The sequence below is a fragment of the Cervus elaphus genome, chromosome 18 (genome assembly GCF_910594005.1).
Source record: "Cervus elaphus chromosome 18, mCerEla1.1, whole genome shotgun sequence".
Taxonomy (NCBI): Eukaryota; Metazoa; Chordata; class Mammalia; order Artiodactyla; family Cervidae; genus Cervus; species Cervus elaphus.
The window spans coordinates 74469066-74492701 of NC_057832.1; the positions used below are offsets into that span (position 1 = coordinate 74469066).

The 23636-nt window shown below is 43.1% G+C and overlaps 1 protein-coding gene and 1 long non-coding RNA gene across 2 annotated transcripts in view; one reads left to right on the plus strand and one right to left on the minus strand.

Moving 5' to 3' along the window:
* CHN2 (chimerin 2) overlaps positions 1-23636 on the minus strand; it is a 324197-nt gene that overhangs the window by 182217 nt on the left and 118344 nt on the right. The gene's annotated exons all lie outside the window — the stretch shown is intronic.
* On the plus strand, positions 5689-9576 carry LOC122673789. Its single transcript, XR_006334828.1, has 3 exons — positions 5689-5799; positions 8973-9137; positions 9441-9576. It is a non-coding gene; the product is annotated as an uncharacterized LOC122673789 (long non-coding RNA).

The following is a 23636-nucleotide window of genomic DNA, read 5'->3' on the forward strand; positions in this document are numbered from 1 at the left end:
TAATGAATCTGCCTGCACTGCAAGAGACCCCAGTTCAATTCCTGGGTTGGGAAGATTCCCTGGAGAAGGGATCGGCTACCCACTCCAGTATTCTTGGGCTTCCCTTGTGGCTCAGCTGGCAAAGAATCTGCCCACAATGAGGGAGACCTGGGTTCGATCCCTGGGTTGGGAAGATCCCTGGAGATGGGAAAGGCCCACTCCAGTATCCTGGCCTGGAGAATTCCATGGACTGTAAAGTCCATGGGGTCACAAAGAGTCAGACACGATTGAGCGACTTTCACTTTCACTCTTCACTTTCTGTGTCTTGAGCTTACTGTGGGTATTTGTGTCTCTTCAGATACACAGTGGTAGTAGCAGTGACAGACTAAATTCTCATGAGAACAGCTCATAAATCATAGCCCTGGAAATGTTGCTACTGTCAAGGAAAGAAAGATTTTTGTCCAGATTATATTCAGAGTCAAAAAGAGGAACTTTAGAGGAAGTAGGGTCTTCTACCGAGAGTGGGAAGGAATTTTAAGTACTTGTAGATTCTAGATTTGGGAGTAGGTCACTTAAATACATCAAATCTAATCTTCACAATTTTCTTGAATCATCTGTCCACACATTCAACCATCTCTCCACTCATCCCCTCTATCCACTTATCCATCCATCAATTAACTCATCCTTCCAGCAAATGCTTATGTGCCAGGCACTGCACTACATGATAAAGATACCCATGAGCAAGGCAAACTCAGTCCCTGATTCCAAAGTGCCTTCAGTCCAGCAATGAAAGCAAACAAACATTTTGTAAAAAATAATTTCAATAAACTAGGAAAAGTGTTATGATAGACAAAGTTGGGGTGCTAATTAAGGAAGCATATAGAGGGGTCTTGCAAGGTAAGTATTTTTATCTCCTAGTGATGAGGAAACTGAGACTCAAAAAATTAAGTAATTTCCCCCAAAGTCACTCAGTTTGTGGAAAAGAATTCAAATCCTGGTCTGTTTTGCTTCAGAGCCAATTGATTTTTCTACCCATCACCCTGGTCCCATAGAGGAATCAGCAGTGCAGAAGCTAAAGTGAAAATTTCAGTTCTTTCTTATTTCTCTTCCGCTTCAGTGATGTAACATGGTTTGAACATTGTAGAAGGCAGCATTAGAGAAGCAAGAATACTTAGGACATCATTCCATTTTCTGCCATTTTAAAAAGACCTAAAAGAATGAAATCTCACTAACTGGAATCTCTTCTCTCTCTCCTTTATCCTCTCCTCCCCTCCCTTCCTCTCTCCCTTCTTCCTGTCTATCCCTCCCACTATCCACCCCTGTTCTTCTACCTCAAGAGTGCCCTGTGTATCAGGTTCTATGAGTGAGTCTTCCTCAGTTTCACTATCAATGGAAATATTCAGCCCATGCCTAGACCCAGCTTATTAGCAACCAGTCTGGCAACAAATGGGCCCTCTGGTTTAACACCGCCACTCCTCATGACTGGTTCAGTTCACACCAATCCGCACGGTTAATATAATTGTAGTAAGTGATGTCAGGAATGGATATGTCAGCAGCCGCCAGCTCTGGTCATGTCTGCCAGGTCATTGTTGGTTTTACAAGCTGAAACAGAATCGACTGCAGTGAAATCTGCCTTTCAGAGGGCCACTGGCTAGGCAGTCACCTGCGAAGGAGAGAACCAGTCTGGAACATGGAGAATTTAGAGATTTCTCATGATGGGCATCTCATGAAGGGCAGAAAACTGTTCTCTTGTTAATAATGGGAGCTTCTCACCCCAGCTCCACTCTCGGCTCACTGGGTGATTTCCCCTGCTAGTCCAACCCCAACCCAGATGGACAGGGAATGAATGGGCTGGATGCCCGATCTCCTGGTGGGAGGCTCCAGAATTCCTAAAATTATCCGAGTCCTGGAACAGCTGCAGTCTCCCCACTGCTGAGTATTCTCTGCACAGAGCTGGTCCACAGTGGCCTGGAGGTGAAAAGGCAGCATGCTGACGCCACTAGCCCTGGTGCAGCCACCCTTCACCCCATGATGGAACAAGTGAACCCTTTCCCCACCATGGAATAACTGAATAGCCTCACATGTGTGGGGAGGATTAGAGGGAGTGTATGCCTTATGCCCAAATACACAGTGTTAGCGGGGAAGGCGCCCCCACTCCTGTACCGTGAAATGTGCTCAGTGAGTGAACTCCTCCTGGCCTCTATCAGGGCCTATGTTGTGTCCTGGGGGAGATGGATGCCATTTGTCTCCTGGCTTTGTGCCAGCTCATGGGAGCACTGCCCTGGAGGTGAAGGGGTGCCTTTTACAGTACCTGGGGGACAGGTAAGCCTATGTAATTCTGGGGTTCAATGATGTGCAAGTCCACCTAGCCAGCCACCCTCCAGCCTGCCCTTAGTCATATAGCTGACACTTCAGTCTCTGCCTGCTGTACTTTGCTTGGCTTCTGTTTGTTTAGAACTGCTAAATACTGGGGGATTCCCCCAGGAGAAGGCAGCCTCCATTTTCTTAATGAGCAGATCCTCTACAAAAAGTTTTTGAATATATAAACTTTTAGACATATCAGTGAATTTATCAGATATCTACTGTGTGCTGTGCTTAGTCACTCAGTCATGTCCGACTCTTTGCGACTCCAGGGACTTATTCTTTACCAACTGAGCTATCAGGGAAGCCCTCATGGACTCATTAGCCCGCCAGATTCCTCTGTCCATGGGGATTCTACTACTACTATTTAATTCATTAATTCAGTTATACATATGTACTTAAAACCAAGTATAAAGTAATACACAGATATCTACTCATGTTTCATTGGATAACTTTATTTAATCTATGTATTTAATCTATGTATTTAATCTATGTATTTAATCTATGTATTTGTCGCTCAGTCATGTCCAACTCTGACCCCATGGACTATAGAGTCCATGGAATTCTCCAGGCCAGAATACTGGAGTGAGTAGCCTTTCCCATCTCCAGGGGATCTTCCCCAAACAGGGATTGAACCCAGATCTCCTGCATTGCAGGCAGATTCTTTACCAGCTGAGCCACAAGGGAAGCTCAAGAAAACTGGAGTGGTCAACCTATCCCTTCTCCAGCAGATCTTCCTGACCCAGGAATAGAACCGGGGTCTCCTGCATTGCAGGCAGATTCTTTACCAACTGAGCTATCAGGGAAGCCCACTCTCTATGTATAGCTTTGGCACTTTTGATCCATCTAAGACTTTTTTTCCTAAAATGCCTCATATTCACTCTTCCTTAGTCTTTGTGGAGAAAAAAAGCAAAGATCCATGTAATACAATGTGGCCGCTAGACATCTTCTCCAGCCCCCACCACATAAATCACAACACACGAGGGCAGCTGGCTGTTCATTCATCCTGTAAGTGGTCTCTACAACATAACCACTGGCTATATTATTTTTCCAAGCGATTTTTAAAAAGCCTGTTTATGGAAAACTATGAAGGTGCTTAAAGGAATAAGGTGGCTGATGTGAAAAGCTCTCTAAGATGTTAAGTTTTAAAAGACAGGCACAGCCAGCCCAGTGTTTGCAGAGCACAGAATAGCTCTGGAAGATTCTGCCAGGGTTAAAGTTGTGTCTGAGGCAGAGGAGAGCTGGGGACTGCAGGTCAGAAGATATGGGAGACTTGGTCATTAAGTAACCTCTGTAAGAAGGCAAAACTATCATTGATTAAGGTAATTTCAGGTTGACTGTGTCTCTTCCAGAAAGTAATTAGGGTGCAAAATAAAGCAACTGAAAGAAGACCAACTACATGAGAGATTTTGTATAAATAAAAATTAAAGCAACATTCCCCTTCTGAAAGATCATTTGGGGGCATATATCATAATATACACACAAGTATTTTGACCTTTTTTGAGAGGCTTTCATTACATGATGTTGTTAGGTGTTTCAGGTGCAGTCTTATTTCATACTCATAACAAGCTTATAAAATAGGGATTATAAGTCCCATTGCACAGGTGAGTAAACTGAGGAATAGTGAGGTTGTCCAGAGTCACAGAGTTAATAGGTAACAGGACTAAATATTCAAATCGAGATCTGTCCAACTCTGAAAATCTGCCTCTCCCATTGAGCCCTGGTACATCATGGGACGTCAGATATATATAATCACACAGGATCTTCAAACAGTGCTGTGAGGTGGGTAGTACTATCCCGTTTTACAGATAATGGAAGCTGAGGATCCAAGGGGATCATACTCTACCCAAAGTTGGCCATCTTCTTTGTACCCCATAAAAACAATACTCTGTACACCCAGTGGTCATCTTGGGAGGACTAACCTGTTATTTTATCACAAGCATTAAACACATTTGCTTCACAAGGTTAAACCTGTTTACTCCGATCTAAGGCTGCACTAACCATGTCTTCATCCACAACCAACCTAAACTTCACCTATTACTGTCGACAAGTAAAGACAGATGAGGCCCAGCCCGGCTGTCTGGTGGGGCTGTTGTTGGCTCAGATCCTTGAAGCCTCCTGAAAACCGAAGCCTCCTGACAACCAGAGCCTCCAGTGCTGCTCTCCTCCTGGGTTTCAGTGCTCTGCGGTTTCTTATCACTTGCTTTAAAAATAACTTCTTAACAGAAGCATTTTCTAAAGATCATAAGCATGCACACCAGCAACACTTCAGACATCTCACCCACCACACCACAAAGCAACAGAAACAGCACAGGAAGCCCCACCGAGGGGACAGGAAGGAGAAACACGAGCCGGAGCAGCCCTTCACAGTCTGCAAGATGCTCATTTAAAGCCCAGGGCTCAAGTCAGCATTCGCGCGTCTTTATCACTTGGATGCCGCACGCTCGAACAAATGTACGCAGGAAGGAAAGCCTTCCTGTTGCCGTGGCAGGGTGGATGACAGCATTGGCAGGTCTATGATTAAAGGGTTAAGACTAAGACAAACAACACGCAGGCCCAATGCTTGCTGGAAGAGAAAGTATTTACATTACATAACAGAGCAAGAAGAATAGACACCTCCCCCCACGCGCCCCCAGCCCCTGCTGTTATTTAGCCTCGCCTGTCTTCACCACACTCGGGACAGCTGTCCGCATGCTGGCACAAGAGTCATATCCTCTTGCTGTTTGCACAGTGGCACATTTGTCTTCCTAATCGCAATATGTGAAAGTTCCTGCCTCCATGACCAGAATCAGAAGCCAAACGTTAAAACAAATCTTTCCTTAACATTATCCTGTCTGAAGATGTTTGTACTTGTGACTTCTGTTTATCTATGCTTAATGGCACCGGCATAAGGAGAAATAGTGTATTTACACACCTGTGCTGTTATAAAAGATCATTTGTCCAGATAAATATTTACCCGTCATTCTGTTCTTGAGCTCATGTCGGTGCTGGGCACACAGAGGAAGAACATTCTTTCCTTCAGGCAGTTCCCACTTCCAGAGGGAATATCTTTGAATGGTGTCTATGGGGGTGTGTGTGTGCAAGTGTCATGCCCCTGGCAGGGGTGAGTGGGAACAATGAGGAAACCATCACAGAGGAGACTGCATTGGAACTGGGCACTGAAGGATAAGTAGGAGTTCGCTGGGCGCTGCATTATAGGGAAGAGAAGGAAGGTGGGGGTAAAAGGGAGGATGGGGACACTGGTTTCCCTTGCAGAGTTCTGAGAAGGAAGGAGACTTCCTCGTTTTTACATTGAGTGTTTCTGACAAAGGAGTGTTTTCTCACAAAAGGTGTCTCATCATTTCCAAGGAGTCTGGGCCCTAACAAAGCCGTCTTTCCCTGCCTATAATGAATGCATAGGCAGATACAAGAGGGACCAGCAGACTATGAACGGAAGGATTGCCTGCATCCTGTCAAGGGGTAAGGAGAGAGTCACAGGGAAATTCCTTCAGTGACCTGCTGTCTCACCTTCTCTTCTAAGCATGTGGCCTGTTAACCCTTGCTGCTCAGGGCAGAACTCCCTCTATGATTACTCCCAGTGGGTGCCCTGTGGCTTCTGGTGAAATACAAGTGCAGTGTGAATCCAGTGGAAAGCCACCCTAGTGTCCCCCCAGACCCCAGGGCTCCTCTGCAGCTTTATTCTCTTCAGCACCTCCCAAAGAAGAGCTCTGTTATACACCAGGTGCTCAATAAATGCTTGCTTGTGTAATTGATCAACTGAATGACCACTATCAAAGGAGAGGAAGAAAAACCCAGATCCTTCTTTAGAATGTCTATTGCAGCCATCAGTACTTTTCAGGACCATGTTCAAGCGAGACAAGTCCTCTTCACTGCCTATAGTGTCCACATGGCCAGTCACAAGCTGGCTGATGGGATTAAAAAGAAGAGTGGAGCATATGGGAAGTATCCTTAAGCTAGAATGTACAGTGTGCGCTACCTGACATGCAAACTCTGATACGTACCAATCAGTAACTAGCGTGGCCAGGATCTGACTGTCAGAACTCAAAAACGAGAAAAGGAAAAAGCAAAGAAAGCAGCCAGAAATGATTAGATCTGGGCCTCTAAATAAGAGTGAAAGGTCCTTGGTCTCAATGTCAGAGTCCAAGCACTGGGTGGGAGCTTCCCTTGTCTAGGGTTTCCTACCCTCTGGTAGGAAGTGGGTGTTCCTCTGGGCGCTAAGAGAACACATACCAAACCAGTAACAATTTGCTGGATCAAGAGGCTGGGCCTTCAGCAGCAGCTGCTTGTAGGTTTTTCATATGCAACCGTTAGCTGCTTGGGGGTTGGTTCTGTTTTCCGAGTTCATTTGTTATACTGTAAAAGGTTTTCCTCGAGTCCCCCTCTGAGTGACAGAGGATGCCGGAAGGACTCCACTATTTCACTTCCATGAGCACCGATGCACTGAATAGAAGGTTCTGGAAAGAAGGCGGACTTGATCTTGACCACGACTGAGACTCCCTATGGAATTCTAGATGGCTTTCTAAATGCATTTTATATCACCAGTATTTTCAAAGCTATTACACTAAAAATATTCTAAATGTATCCACTGATTAGATAACTTATCTTTTACACATAGTAAATGACTCAAGGTATCAGTAATAAGGGTACACAGTTGTCTTCACCAAGGCATGAGCTTCCTGAAATACCCAGAGGGGTATTTCCGCATTTGACATTCTCCCCCCAGTCTAGTCCTTTGACCCTAATTCTTACAGCTAAGGTACACAGACATGACAAGCATGGAATCTGATGGTCATTTTCTAAACAGAATTTCTTTTAAAATAGAATTATAGGAAGAATGTTTCTAGCCCCTCACCACTGTAACTTTGTGATGTCAAATTGCCACAATTCTATCAGCCAAATTTTTCTACACTCATCTTGTATGGTGAATTAGTAATTATGAGATTGAATTTATTTATCATATGGCTTTTAAAAATATATTTTAGTCTTTTCTGATGGCAGGGTGGTCAGATCTATGGGTTGTCAAAGGCCAGGTAATCTTCAAAATGTCAAGGGCTGCCAACCTCATAACACAGTGTTATTTTTTATTATCTGGTCTTTTCTCACCAGCTCACATACTCATCTCATCCCTGACTCTTATCCATTACTGCTGAAAATCCAGAGATTACTGGTACAAAAGATGCTGCCTCTGTAACCACGGGCTTATTCATGGGCTGGGGAGACTGGGGTGGAGGGTGTGGGTTGAGGTGCATAAATTGGAAAACCAGAAAGAAGTCCAGGGGTGAAGAAATCAGCCAGAAAAATACCAGTGGAAGAATCAGAGCCGGGTCGAATATGAAACCATGCCATAATTTCTTAGAGCAGAATTTTGCCCTGAATTCCCAAGGCTGCCTGTATTTTCATGTTCATCCAACTTGCTTCCAGTATTTATTTTTTTAAAACTACACAAATATAACGGAAAGCCAGCTAACTTAAAGGACTCAACTGCATCTTTAGATTCTTTTTGGGATCTTTTTTCCCTCAAGAGACCCCAGTATCTTCTTGATCTGCTATTCTCTGTATGTCTCTCACTTACTCTGTCATCTCTTCTCCCAAGAGTGGTCCTTTTCTCTGAGCAGGGACTGTGAATGCTTTTAACAGCAGCTCCAACATGAAGTGATGGAGGCTGTGGGCTCAGAAAAGAGTGGGTCAGGACCCAAGGTGTGGGAGGCTGGTGAAGAATGTGTTCACGCAGCCCGGGTGGGCCTCCCCCGTTTTGCTGTTGCTCTACATACCCCTACCCAGCCCTGACCTGGTGGGAACCTAACACCCATCCTTTCATCATTTTCTCTGCATCCTACTTCTAAGTCCCATAGACTACCAACATCTGAGAGATAAACAAGGCTTTCACTCAGTGCTGAAGAGGGAGGAAAGAGTGGGTGTTTCTCAGCCAACTGCAGCTCACACTCCCCTCTTAATAAACATAAAGACCTCATGCCTCATCCTTACCCACATTCTGACTGCAGCTGTAAAAGGAAGAATATCTTCTGGGACAGGACCACTACCAAGACTGAGCCTTCCTCTCTGTGATTCAGGTTAGCTGCTAGCAGTTGTATTTCCTGCTGACTATGTCCTGAGCCAAGAATTTTACAATTATCTTTTCACTTCAGCCTACCCATGGATAGGCATGATCATTATTCTTACTTTTAAAAGGGGCAAAAAAAAAAAAAAAAAAGACTTCCCTGGTCATCCAGTAGTTAAGAATCTACCTTCCAACGCAGGAGACATGGATTTGATCCCTGGTCAGGGAACTAAGATTCCACATGCCAGGGGGTCAACGAAGCCCACACACCATAACTCGGGAGCCTGCACAATGCAACTAGAGAAGCTCACGCACTGCAACGAAGACCCAGTGCAGCCAAAGATGATTTAAAAAAAAAACAAAATTAAAAATAAAATGTGCAAAAAGAGCCTCAGAGAGAAACTGGCCCCAGGCAGCCCAACGGGTAAGAGGCCAAGCTGGGGTCACAGGTGAACAGTTTCACTCCAGGGCAGGTGCTCAGAACCACCTCTCCACGGGGCTGTTTGTTTATTTTCTTCTTTTTATGGAGGTATGTCATATTGTACTATTCATGTTTTTTTTTTTTTTCTTCCAGATCATAGAAGCCAGGTCTCCACCTGAATTCTGATTTCATCCATCCTTTGCACCTCCATCCTGCAGCCAATCCAATGAAAAATGACTGTGTTGGTAATCCTGAGTGTGAAGGGAACAACTGACTCTCTGACAGGAGGACTCTCTGCGTCTCCCAGGGGTCTCCTCAGTGAGTGTGTGGGTCTGTGTGTGTGTGTATGTGCGTCTATGTGTGGTAGGGAGATTAACATCTCAGAACTATAGTCCTAAGTCTCCCTTGCCTAAGGCTTCCAATCAGGTTCAGCCAATGGGAGTCTTGGGCAGGAAAGGGAAGGAGGGAGCAAAGTGCTGGGGCATTTCCTCCTGGTCTCTCTCTGTTCTGGTGCTTCAGTGGATGACCCTCATGACCACCACGGTCCAGGCTCCTCTCCTGGGGCTCTAGCCCTCCCCAGGCTCCAGTAGGAAACACGGTCTCTTCCTGTTTCCCTTTCAGACCTGGGAGTGTTCATGGCTACCCACCACTGGCAAGCCCTGAGTGCTTCAGAATCTCTGGTTCCCTTCACTCACTGATGCTTCTGTAAAAAAAAAAGTCCCTTCATTAACTTCTGTTCAACACCCCAACGGAGGATGCCTTCTACCCCCGCCAGGACCCAACAGAGACCCTTTAACATCCCCAGACCAAAGGAAAGGCAAAAACAGCCCGAAACAAGACCTGAAGAGGACGAAGGTCATTTAATTTCATAGGGAATTTGGACTCACTTTTTATAAACTGGAATCAAATATGCTGTCCAAAGGTGAGAAGAGGGCCTGGATATACTTCGAGTTGCCCGAGATGTGCCTTTGTTACAATCAAGGGAGACTTTGAATCCCATAAGCTGAAACAGCAAACCTCACTGCAGCATTTAAATGTTGGTAGGTTAAATTTGGAATATGAATAAACATTTACCCTTGCTATGTACTGCATAATTTCACATCTGTAATGAACTTCCTGTGCTATACTACACACCACTTCTAAACTCACTCCTTGCAAAGAAGCTCTCATCTGCCCTCTGGGTTTTTCTAAAAATAAAAATGATAACAACATTACCAACACATCCCTATTTATTCTTCGTGATGTAGTCTGAGCCTAAGCAAGGCCTCCAAGTTTAGTGGGCTATTTTTCTTGTCTTCATATGATACGCATGCCACAAAACCTGCAATTATGGGGTTTCTAAGAATTTAAATGATATGTTCTAGATACTAACTCAATTCCTTTGTTTTTCATACACACAGAAATGCACACACACATAAACAACATCCAAGAACATGAGTTTGTCTCTTGAATGGCAATCAGTGACCAAAATAAAATTTTATAAACAGGTTTTAGAAAAGCCAACTTCATTAACCCTTTATGAATTGTGATAAATAAATGAATATCCATCTAAGAAAGGCATTCTCTCAGACGTTCTCCACTCATGGAAGATTCTTAGAGTTGGTACAATTCTCAATTATACCCACACAGAAATTAATCAGTCTGACGCTATGCACTGTGATTAAGTTCATTCATTGGAGTGACACTGTTTCAAATCACACTTACTAGGTGTGACACCCAAACCATCTTATACCTCCAGAGCTCAGGATGGCAGACCACCATGCTGAGGAAGGCCAGGGTCATTTTAGAAGACAGATTGTCAAACACACTACATTTCAAGATGACCTTGTGATATTAAAATAGAATAAGGTACACTTCACTATTTTAATTTTAAAAAATGGGTGAGATCATTAAATGTGATATGTCAGGGGACTCTAGTTTCCTCGGTCCTGTGTCGCTGCAACAAACATTTGAAGTGACAGACAGACCAGTGTTACAGCTCCATGTTACAGCTCAGTTTTATTTGGCAAGTAAAGGAAAAGACATCCTCGAGGCATGAGGGCAGGCCGACCCAAAAGATACGGTGAGAAGAGAAGCACCCCCCACCTCCGGCTCAATTTTGGCTCATTTTTAAAAATTAATTATTTTTATTGGAGGCTAGTTACTTTACAATATTGTAGTGGTTTTTGCCATACACTGACATGAATCAGCCATGGGTGAACATGTGTCCTCCATCCTGAACGCCCCTCCCACCTCCCTCCCCATCCCATCCCTCAGGGTTGTCCCAGTGTACTGGCCCTGAGTGCCCTGTCTCATGCATCGAACCTGGACTGGCGATCTATTCCACATATGGTAATACACATGTTTCAACGCTATTCTCTCAAATCATACCACCTTCACCTTCTCCCACAGAGTCCAAAAGTCTGTTCTTTATCTCTGTGTCTCTTTCGCTGTCTCGCATATAGGGTCATCATTAACATCTTTCTAAATTCCATATATATGCGTTAATATACAGTATTGGTGTTTTTCTTTCTGACTTCTTCACTCTGTATAGTAGGCTCCAGTTTCATCCACCTCATTAGAACTGATTCAAATGCATTTATTTGAATGCATTTACTTGAATGCATTATTACAAATGAGTAATATTCCATTGTGTATATGTACCACAGCTTTCTTATCCATTCATCTGCCGATGGACATCTAGGTTGCTCATGTCCTAGCTATTGTAAACAGTACTTCAATGAACACTGGGGTACACGTGTCTCTTTCAATTCTGGTTTCCTCAGTGTGTATGCCTAGTAGTGGGATTGCTGGGTTGTATGACAGTTCTATTTCCAGTTTTTTAAGGAATCTCCACACTGTTCCCCATGGTGGCTGTACTAGTTTGCATTCCCACCAACAGTGTAAGAGGATTCCCTTTTCTCTGCATCCTTTCTAGCATTTATTGTTTGTAGACTTTTTGATAGCAGCCATTCTGACCAGCGTGAGACAGAGCAATCTGGAGCCTGAGCAGTGGCTCCTCAATTTTTTTTTTTTTTTCTCCTCCCCCTGAGCTTGCCCTATGTAAATTGAGCTAGCCAGGAGGCCTGTTTGTTTTACCTGAGGTCCTCACTTTGTTCCTCTGACCTTCCTTTGATCTATTTTCATGGGCTTTTCCCTTCTTTGCCTTTTAGCCACCGCCATTCTGGACTACTTTTTCTTATTCTAACTATCTAACATTCCCCCCTCAAGAGATGGGAGGCCCAATTCTTTGGGAATAGGGGTGTTGAGGTCTCTCTGCCTACTTCCTGCTGAACTGGGATGGCAAGGGGCATTGGACCTCCCCCTCTTGCTAGTCTCAAGCCTGAGAGTCCTTATAGTGGTGTCCATCTAAGGGTGAGTGATATTTTCCATGGTTGGCTATAGTTTTACATATCCTTGTTGAACTGGCACAGCATGTTGTAGCTTGTTGACCTGGGCAGAGACAAAATGGGTTAGACAATGTGAAGTCAAGTGGGCCTTAGGAAGCATCACTACGAACAAAGCTAGTGGAGGTGAGGGAATTCCAGTTGAACTATTTCAAATCCTAAAAGATGATGCTATGAAAGTGCTGCACTCAATATGCCAGCAAATTTGGAAAACTCAGCACTGGCCACAGGACTGGAAAAGGTCAGTTTTCATCCCAATCCCAAAGAAAGGCAAAGCCAAAGAATGCTCAAACTACCGCACAATGGCACTCATCTCCCACGCTAGCAAAGTAATGCACAAAATTCTCCAAGCCAGGCTTCAGTAGTACATGAACCGTGAACTTACAGATGTTCAAGTTGGATTTAGAAAAGGCAGAGGAACCAGAGATCAAATTGCCAACATCCATTGGATCATCGAAAAAGCAAGAGAGTTCCAGAAAAACATCTACCTTTGTTTATTGACTATGCCAAAGCCTTTGGCTGTGTGGATCACAACAAATTGTGGAAAATTCTTACAGAGATGGGAATACCAGACCATCTGACCTGCCTCCTGAGAAATCTGTATGCAGGTCAAGAAGCAACAGGGAGAACTAGACATGGAACAACAGACTGGTTGTAAATCGGGAAAGGAGTACGTCAAGGCTGTATATGGTCACCCTCCTTATTTAACTTATATGCAGAGTACATCATGAGAAATGCTGGGCTGGATGAAGCACCAGCTGGAATCAAGATTGCCGGGAGAAATATCAATAACCTCAGATATGCAGATGACACCACCCTTATGACAGGTGAAGAAGAACCACAGAGCCTTTTGATGAAAGTGAAAGAGGAGAGTGAAACGTTGGCTTAAAGTTCAACATTCAGAAAACTAAGATCATGGCATCTGGTCCCATCACTTCATGGCAAATAGATGGGGAAACAGTGGAAACAGTGAGAGACTATTTTTTGGGGCTCCAAAATCACTGCAGATGGTGACTGTAGCCATGAAATTAAAAGACACTTTCTCCTTGGAAGAAAAGCTATGACAGCATATTTAAAAGCAGAGATAATACGCTGCCAACAAAGGTCCATCTAGTCAGAGCTATGGTTTTTCCAGTAGTCATGTATGGATGTGAGAGTTGGACTATAAAGAAAGCTGAGTGCCAAAGAATTGATGCTTTTGAACTGTGATGCTAGAGAAAACCCTTGAGAGTCCCTTGGACTGCAAGGAGATCCAGCCAGTCAATCCTAAAGGAAATCAGTGCTGAATATTCATTGGAAGGACTGATGCTGAAGCTGAAACTCCAGTACTTTGGCCATCTGATGCAAAGAAGTGACTCATTGAAAAAGACACTGATGCTGGGAAAGATTGAAGGCAGGAGGAGAAGGGGTCGACAGAGGAGGAGATGTTTGGATGGCATCACCAACTCGATGGACATGAGTTTGAGTAAGCTCCGGGAGTTGGTGATGGACAGGGAAGCCTGGTGTGCTGCAGTGCATGGGGTTGCAAAGAGTCGGACATGACTGAGCAACTGAACTGAACTGAAATACAGAAAATCTTGTTACAGCTGCCTGACAACCTGCTGATTTAGGCACTTTCAGAAATAAAGAAAGATAAAAGATAATGCTTACCTTCAAGGAGTTTATAATCTGGCTGGGTTAGGACATAAAAAGCGAACAGTACATGAAAGTAGACACTGAAAGATGAGAAATGAGTAGTTCAGATACTGAAAGTTCTGAGAGGACAGAAAAGAGAGGAACCAATCTAGATTCCTCAAGAAAAAATTCTTTTTTTTCTCAGAAGAATCAGTTCTCATTTTAAAAATCACAAGAGGAAGCTTTACATTACCTAATTCAATCAAACAACATGCTTCCTTTATTACAGAGGTTTGCCGATTAAATACTGTAATATTAAAATGCTTTGAGATCATCCAAACAATGATTAAAAGCACTTATTTCTTGATAAGTTTCTGCAGATTAAACACACACAGTTTACATTAATTATTACCGAGCTGGGCAGGAAGTACACACAACGCAAGAACCCCTAGCTTTCAAAGAAGTGAAGGCAGTGAAATTATATTCTCTTTCCTCACCACATTTCTATTGATCTTCTTAGAGCAATCTCAGAAATGTTGCAAACAAATAATTTACACCCGATAAGAAAAGACAGGCTCCGAGAAGATAGGTGATCAGAAAAATGAGAAAATATCTCTGGCTGGGCCATTTTCTATTATGAGGGGCAGGCAGTCCCAACAGTGAACCATTTTTCTTGCCTTATCTGAAGGCTTAATGCCAGCGTTGGAAGATGAGGAGGAGTTAAACTCTTCCTTTCTGCTTGCTGTCAAGCCTCATCATTTGCCAGACATGCTTCTATTTCATTTCACTGAAGAGCTCGGCAGAGAGTTCTGAAGCGTGTGGGAAGCAGGAGTCACTCCTGGGTTCAGCTAGTGCTTTTCAAGGAAAGGGAGGGCACCGTCTTTCTCCCTCCCTGTTTCCCTTACAGGGAATCCGCTGTCCAATTTACTTCGACTTATTTGGACTTGAAAGGAAACACTCCAGTCTGCAATGAATAACCCCAGACAGTTGTAAAGTTAGACCAACTTCTAAAAGGATTCCTCTCGGCTTTTCTAAGTGCAAACACGATTTCCCAGGTAATTCATAATTAGTTAATGGTGCCCCGAATGATTTTTAGCTGTCGTAAGCACCACTACTGTCTTCTGAAAAATTTAGAGATGTTTCTTCAGAAATGACAGCAGCTGTTAGCTTTATTGCAAAACTTTTCTTTCCATTAGCAGATGGCTGAATTTCTTTCTTATTTCCAATTATGAAAACATGTCTCAACTTGTTATTTTAGGCTATTGTGAGCATTTGACCTCCAGCATAAGGCATGAGGAGACACAAGCCTGTTTACTTCAGACTTGTTTTATAAAACAGTGAGTTGATTTAGGGTCCTGATGATCCCTATTCTGCTGTTCTTTTTTTTTTTTTTAATTCAGGAATAGCGAGTGTATAATTTAAAATGTCAGGATACGATAATAAAAGGGTGAAGGTATTTTCTCTGCACAGTAATTATGCTCAAATATTAAACTTATAATATCCAAAATAAAAACTACAGTTATCTGGCAATTAAAAACATTTTCTCCATACCACACTGTTGGTATAAAAGCCTCTTTAATATGCATTATCTTTGCTTATCTACTCACATTTGTATCCTCCATGTAAATTCTGCCCTGGTCAACCTCTCAAAAGAAATGATTTTGTTGCATCTCCATCTGAGTCTTTTTTTGGTCATTCATTTGCTTAAGATGAAGGCGAGGAAAAAAAATCTTTATTCTAGAGTAAAACAAACTAGGCTGTACCATTATAAATCTAATCTAAAATGAGTGTATACATAAGACAAGCAGACTTGCCTAAAAAAGGAAGGGTTTGCTTCAGTTGAACGAAGAATGATCATGTAGAAAATATTATTCAGACTTTTGGGATTCTGAAAAGGAGGGTTACTGTTAGAAAGCGGAGCAGACATGAAAAGGTTCATAAAAATGAAAAGATAAACTGTTATTAAATAATCACAGCTTGGAATCTCAAAGAACCAGCATTCCCCCTGGCACCAACTATTAGTATCTCTGCCCCTGCAGTTTCTCACTTTTCTGCCCAAATCATCAAAGAATCTGTTTGACAATCAATCCAACATCATGCTTTTGAGAAGTTGTTTTTCAGAAGGTCCTGATTTTTTAAATGTTTTCTTTTTTACTCATTTTCTCTGGAAGGCTGAAGGAATCACACACATATATACACACATGATTTGGGGCTAAAGAATGAATGAAAAAAAAAGTGCAAATACTAAACTATTAAGTTAACTTTCAGCTTTACAATTCAGAGAAGAAATGTTAAATGCATCAAGTTGCAGGCAGCATTTAAGGTCATAAACTGGTTATTATCCTACAGTATTTATAGGTGCCTCTGGGCTCCAGGTGCCTTGCAACTGCTAATTACACATTTCTCTGGCTACCCCAATAGGGAATAGGCTTCATTAACCACATTTTACAGGCTAAGAATCGGGAGCTAAGTAATGGGCCTCAGGTTACAGACTAGACAGAATGTAGGGAAGGAACATGATACTTAGTCTCTCAATCCAAGCAGACATCTTGTGGAGCATCATCTTTAAAAAATCAAAGAGATAAGTATTGGTGTAGATTTATAACTTTTATTCCAGCGGTGAGAAAACCAGAAGCCTCACCACCTTCAGAAGTTGGTCCACAGCAGTGATTCTCAGCATGCATCGAAAACGTCTGGAAGGCTTATTAGCAAGCAGATTTCAAGCCCCATCTCCAGCTTTTCGGATTTAGAAGGTCTGGGATAGGCCTGAGAATCTGTATTTCTGTGAAGTTCTTGGGTGATGCTGACACTGGTGGTCTAGGAACTCACTTCTGTGGAAATGATATTCCACCTCACATCTCAGTCCTTTCTCATACACCTTGAATCATTCCTCCCTCACCCTCTCTGCAGGTCATATGTGCAGATGGACACTCCCAATTCCCACTCAGTTCAGTCGCTCAGTCATGTCCGACTCTTTGCGACCCCATGGACTGCAGCATGCCAGGATTCCCTGTCCATCACCAATTCCCAGAGCTTGCTCAAACTCATGTCCATTGAGACAGTGATGCCGTCCAACCATCTCATCCTCTGTTGTCCCCTTCTCCGCCTGCCTTCAATCTTTCCCAGCATCAGGGTCTTTTCCAATGAGTCAGTTCATCGCATCAGGTGGCCAAAGTATTGGAATTTCAGCTTCAGCATCAGACCTTCCAATGAATATTCAGCACTGATCTCCTTTAGGATGGACTGGTTGGATCTTCTTGCAATCCAAGGGACTCTCAAGAATCTTCTTTAGCACCACAGTTCAAAAGCATCAATTCTTTGGTGCTCTGCTTTCCCCATCCCACTGGCCTTGCGTTTCAGCTTCCTCGTCCATCTTACCCAGTAGATCCCATAGACAGAAACGAGGCTGTGTAACAAGGTGATTAAGAGCCTCGGTTCTGATATATACCAAACTGTCTTACTCCACTCAAGTCTCAATGCCTCCATTGCTACATTTATAAAATGGGCGAAATAACAACTACCTGTTAAGTTTATTTTAAGGGTTCATTTAGGTAGCCCACTGAAAAGGATGTAATCCACTGAAGCACTGAATGCTTGACATGGAATTAGAGCTCATTTAATGCTGATTATTATTATCATGGCATATTATCCAACAGTATTACAAAAATGGAGCAGCTCTCCCAAAATGAACCAGGCTTGGGATGTTTTCCATTCAGTGGCACTAGGCAAAGTGTCTCAGGAAGGTCTGATGTTTTAGCTCAGCCATAAGCGACGAGTTAAGCATGACTTCCTTTAAAACCCACCCTTACCCCTCCCCTGAAACTACACAGGATGTTAACTTTATAACCCTTCAAAGAGATATTCTAAGAGATATTTGCATCTTAATAAGAGTCACTTAAAGACTAAAAGTAGCATTTTAAAGAATTTGCTGAGGCTCGGAACCAAGGAGATCGAAGAAGGTCTGAGGTAACTGACTGGCATCCAAGGTGTGATGTTGATGCATGTCAAAAAGAGGCACAATTCCTCTCCCAGTGGCCACTGGCTTCTCTGCCAGGGAGACCAGTCTTTGGATTGCAAATGGGATGGCAGCCCTGATGACAGAGACCTTGGAAGAAGACATGATCTATGAGAATGGGACCAGAGCAAGGAATTAGGCAAATGCCTTGATTATTTTAAAGAGAGAGAAGGAAAATTCTCTAAGATATAGGTGGTGGAGCTGGAAAACGGATCCTAGAAATTAAAAATAGGATGGGTTGGAAAAGAAGTTGGTCATGGTGGTGCCACAAAAGCCATCCAGCGTTACTAAGAACAAGTCAAGCCACAGTGATGCCAATCATTTCTTTCCAGAAAGACTGGCATATCAGAGAAAATGAAGCAGACAAGAAGGGTATTTGCAAAGCGTTTTGGACAAGGTTACAAAACACAGGACAGGGACCAGTACAACTAGGCAGATTAATAATTTGATGATTGAAATGTAGAAAGGAAACAAATTAGTTGATATAAGAATATTTCTTGGCCTTACCCTAGGCAATATTTTCATGAATATTTTAACCAAAAATGAGAGCAGTTTTAATCAAAATTATCCATGTAGGAGATCTAATTAAAGGTCACCTTCAAATATGTATTTGAAAAAAGCATAAAGTATGTTCTTTATCCTTTCTGGAATAGAGACTCAGAAGCTTGGATTGCTACCTATACGGGGCAGATAACACATTAGATGGTAAAATGGGGATTTTTAAAAAATCTGAATAGGCTGGCACCAAATTCACTAAAATTTCATTTAAGAGGTATAAATGTAACTTTTGGCCAAGAATTTTTAAAAAATCATTGCTAATATTGGGGAGACACAACCTAGCTAGGGTATATACAATGTATAGATGTAAAGATTGTAATTGGTGTAATGTCAGTAGCTATTGTAGAGTAACTAAGCAAATTCTGATCTCAGACTGTGCTAAACAGGATGACAAAGTAGCCGTCTGCTTCGGTCAGACTCTCTGGAGTGTCATGTGGTTCTGGGGGCCACACTCTATGTTAGGGATGGGCTAAAACATATCTGAAAGAGAATGAGCAGAATAAGGTGATTCAAAACCTCACCAGGCAAAACGTAGCTGAAGGAGGCTGTGTTAGCAGTGTCTCTGAGTAAGCCTGATGCATGTGTTCAAACAGCTAAAGGGCCAGACATGGACATGTTCTGTATAGTTCAGGAATGCGGAGAAACAGAATAAACACCAATCCAAGGGAGCTGTTTCTAACGGTCTCCAGTGGTGACTTCAGGAGATAGGGAGTTCCCCAATGCAGGAAACCATCAAGCATGGCCAAAGTGCTTCCCAAATAGAAGTCTGTCCATTCTCTAACTCTAGGCTGTCTGTGACCTGGATAATGCTAACCTGACTGTATTTGCTATAAACACTCTCTTTCTGGAATAAAGCCTTGGGGACTCCCTACTACTGGCTGAAAGACTGACTTCTATGAGCCACAGAACTGTATCCAAATCCCAATAAAGCCAGTTTAATAATATAGTGGGATTATACAGAGCTTTTCATCTATGGAGCTAAGGGCATTTTCATACCAATTACTGCCTTTTATCTTCACAACACTCCCACCAGGTGAGGACCAGGAGGAAGCAAGTTTGATTTTGCCCATTTTGTAGGCAGGGAAGTGTGAGAAGACTTGAAGAAGGTTATTCTGTCTTGATGGGAACCTGGCATTTGGGATCTTGCTTTTTTAGCAATATCTTTTTAAAGGTAGAACTGCATTCTATCCTTCTGAAGGACACTGTCTCTGTTACAATGTATTTAGAAGCAACAGTAATCAGGGAACAATGTTTGGTTGCTGGAAAAGCAGGAACCCACTGGGGGAGAGAGGCAGAGCTGTTAGGAATCAGTGTGAGAAAAGCCATTTGACCCTGATTAGTGGTGAATTACAAGGAAAAATGGCTTGGATAGGACCCTTCTTCTCATTTTACTTCATTTTCCTCCATTATCTGAAGGGCTGATAATTTTTTGAGATGGAAGGCAGTTCCCAAAATAGCTTTTTACACCACATGAAAATATCCAGGGCTTAAGAGCATCCTACTTTGTGTTTCTGTGTGGTATTTAACACAGTATGTCTTAAATTAGATTGGCAAATGTTTCCAATGAATCCATAAGATCTGCAAAGGCAATGTTAGGAGAAGAGGGCGGCAGAGTATGAGATGGTTGGATGGCATCACTGACTCGACAGACATGAATATGAGCAAACTCCAGGAGAAAATGAAGGAAAGCCTGGTGTGCTGCAGTCCATGGGGCTGCAGAGTCTGACACAACTTAGCAACTGAACAATGACAAAGCCTTCCTTCTCTCTGTGTCAAGAAGTATAGAAGAGAGGATATGAGCACAGTCTCTGAAACCAGACTGCCTAGGTTCAAATCCCATCTCTACCACTCATGAGCTGAGAGACTTTGAGCAAATCAGTTCACTGCTCTGTACTCCACTTCCTTATCCACAAAACTGGGACTTTTTAGCATACCTCCTTCCTCACAGGAGATCTATGAGGAATAGATCAGTGAGTCCATGAGTGTCAGGCCCCTGGCATGTGTTCCCAGGTCAACCTCTATTAGCCCTGCACTATTTGCACCATAGGGCATGGCAAATCTTCACCTGGGTGGTCAGAACCACTCTACTCTCTCATCACCTGCCTTAAAATCTCAGGAAATCTTAGGAAATCAGGCATAAGGAAAAGGCACAAATAATCCAGAAATCTCCTCTCTCTAAAAAATGTCCATTATTTTCACCAAGGAAGCTTTGTACCAGAATTGCTGAAGATCTCTGAAAAAGAGATCAGTTCAGTTCAGTCATTCAGTCATGTCTGACTCTTTGTGACCCCCATGGACTGCAGAATGCCAGGCCTCCCTGTCCATCACCAGCTCCCAGAGTTTACTCAAACTCATGTCCATTGAGTTGGTGATGCCATCCAACCATCTCATCCTCTGTTGTCCTCTTCTTCTCCCGCCTTCAATTTTTCCCAGCATCAGGGTCTTTTCAAATGAGTCCTTCACATCAGACCAAAATATCGGAGTTCCAGCTTCAGCATCCGTCCTTCCAATGAATATTCAGGACTGATTTCCCTTAGGATTGACTAGTTGAATCTCCTTGCAGTCCAAGGGACTCTCAAGAGTCTTCTCCAATAGCACAGTTTAAAAGCATGAATTCTTTGGTGCTCAGCTTTCTTTATAGTCCAACTCTCACATCCATACACGACTACTGGAAAAACCATAGTTCTGACTAGATGGACCTTTGTTGGCAAAGTAATGTCTCTGCTTTTTAATAGGCTGTCTAGGTCATAACTTTTCTTCCAGGGAGCAAGCATCTTTTAATTTCATGGCTACAGTCACCATCTGCAGTGATTTTGGAGCCCCAAAAAATAAAGTCTCTCACTGTTTCCACTGTTTCCCCATCTATTTGCCATAAGTGATGGGACTGGATGCCATGATCTTAGTTTTCTGAATGCTGAGTTTTAAGCCAACTTTTTCACTCTCTTCTTTCACTTTCATCAAGAAGCTCTTTGGTTCTTCTTCACTTTCTGCCATAAGTGTGGTATCATATGCATATCTGAAGTTATTGATATTTCTCCCGGCAATCTTGATTCCAGCTGGTGCTTCATCCAGCCCAGCATTTCTCATGATGTACTCTGCATATAAGTTAAATAAGCAGGGTGACCATATACAGCCTTGACGTACTCCTTTCCCGATTTACAACCAGTCTGTTGTTTCATGTCCAGTTCTAACTATTGTTTCTTGACCTGCATACAGATTTCTCAGGAGGCAGGTCAGATGGTCTGGTATTCCCATCTCTGTAAGAATTTTCCACAATTTGTTGTGATCCACACAGCCAAAGGCTTTGGCATAGTCAATAAACAAAGGTAGATGTTTTTCCGGAACTCTCTTGCTTTTTTGATGATCCAATGGATGTTGGCAATTTGATCTCTGGTTCCTCTGCCTTTTCTAAATCCAGCTTGAACATCTGGAAGTTCATGGTTCATGTACTGTTGAAGCCTGGCTTGGAGAATTTTGTGCATTACTTTGCTAGTGTGTGAGATGAGTGCAGTTGTGTGGTAGTTTGAGCATTCTTTGGCAGGTATTGCCTTTCTTCATACTTTCTTTCACCATTATCTCTTCTTCATACTATTCTCAACAGTATGAAGAAGAGATAATGGTGTTATAAAGAAACGTCATTCTAAAATAAGTTTTAAAAGCAGTCACTTTCTCCCATGAGGGAGAAATTTACTTAACTGCTCCCAGCATTGGGTCTAATTTTAAGTAATTTACATTCTGGTGTTGGAGAACAAGTAAAGATGGGACCAGTGTGGTCTCTCTGGTTACAGCAGACATGCCCCTGCAAACAGGATGTGAAGCAAAAGAAAGGCGGGACACACAGGAGGCTGGAGGGAGAGGGCCAGATGCTGACTGTGGGACAGAACAAGCTCTTCCAAGGCCCAGAAGGAACAACTCCGAGAGACTAGAGGAAAGAGAAAGAGACCCTTCAGGAAGGAAAGACTCCCAAGGAAATGCATATCTAGGTGTGGCACGACAGTCTGGTTGACAGGTTAACACCTGGGAACCATCATTACCATTGCTATCCCAAGTAGGGTCTAGATTCCCGCTGTTTGTTAGATGGTAGCGAGGAAAGTTGCCACATCCTAGAAATTGTTCTGTTGGCTTTGATGTTTCTTTAATATTTATTTGACTTTACTTCTTTCAATAAAGAGAATTTTTTATAGTAAAGTTGTAGAAAGGGTACAGTCACAGATCTACGGGTTGCCAGCCCAAAGCCTCACTGGCAAGCCTTTGGGAGGATGCCCTTGCTATGCACAATGGCAGGGTTCTGCCACCCTGGTTAGCAATGTGTCTAGACCACAGGGAAGGGGATGACAAATAACTATCTTTCCAGAGGCAAAAAGTGCAAGATTCAGAAGCCACAGTTTGGTGGCTCTGGGACGCCAGTCTCTAGTGTATAAAGTTTGGTGATGGGTGTGGTGGTGAAGAGCCCACTGACACAGGAGGTGTGGTTCTCAAGCAGTTCTAGCACTGTCTGTAACTTTAGGGAATGACTTAATGTCTCTAAATCTCCATTCAGCTCAGTTCAGTCGCTCAGTCATGTCCGACTCTTTGCGACCCCATGAATCGCAGCACGCCAGGTCTCCCTGTCCATCACCAACTCCCGGAGCTTACTCAAACTCGTGTCCATCGAAATCTCCATTACTTCCTCTTTAATAGAGAAATCTATAGGACCTACCCCCAGGGGCCGGAGAGGGTTCATGAGCGCAGGTCCTCACTAAATACTGATGCCTGTCATTCCACTCATCAATCCTCTACTTTATCCTCTAGTGGAGAGTCACAAAAATACAGAAATAACTGACTGGGGTTGGGGGAGGGCCCAGGAGGGGCAGCAGAGGGAGGAGAGGCTGCTCAAAGGAACTGAGCATTTCAACACTGGCTCATTCACCCTGAGAAGGCGAGATGTGATGAAGAGTTTGGTACCACTCGGTTCCAGAGTAAACAAACGCCCAGATGAACTGTGGCCTTGTAAGAAAACCCCAACACTCAATATTGTGAACAGACAGCTTTGGGCCCTCATAAGGACTGGAGAGAAAGGCTGAAAACAAAGTCGTTCTGTGGAAATGGAGATGGAATCAGCACCTCTAATGGAGAACTGCAATCTGCAACTATAGATTTATCCAAAGACTCCTGGGGCTTCTCAGAAGTGAGCACCTTACACCTCAAAGCGAAATCAACAATTTTGGCAGCTCCGTTTTACCTGAATTGTGTTCACGGGGATGT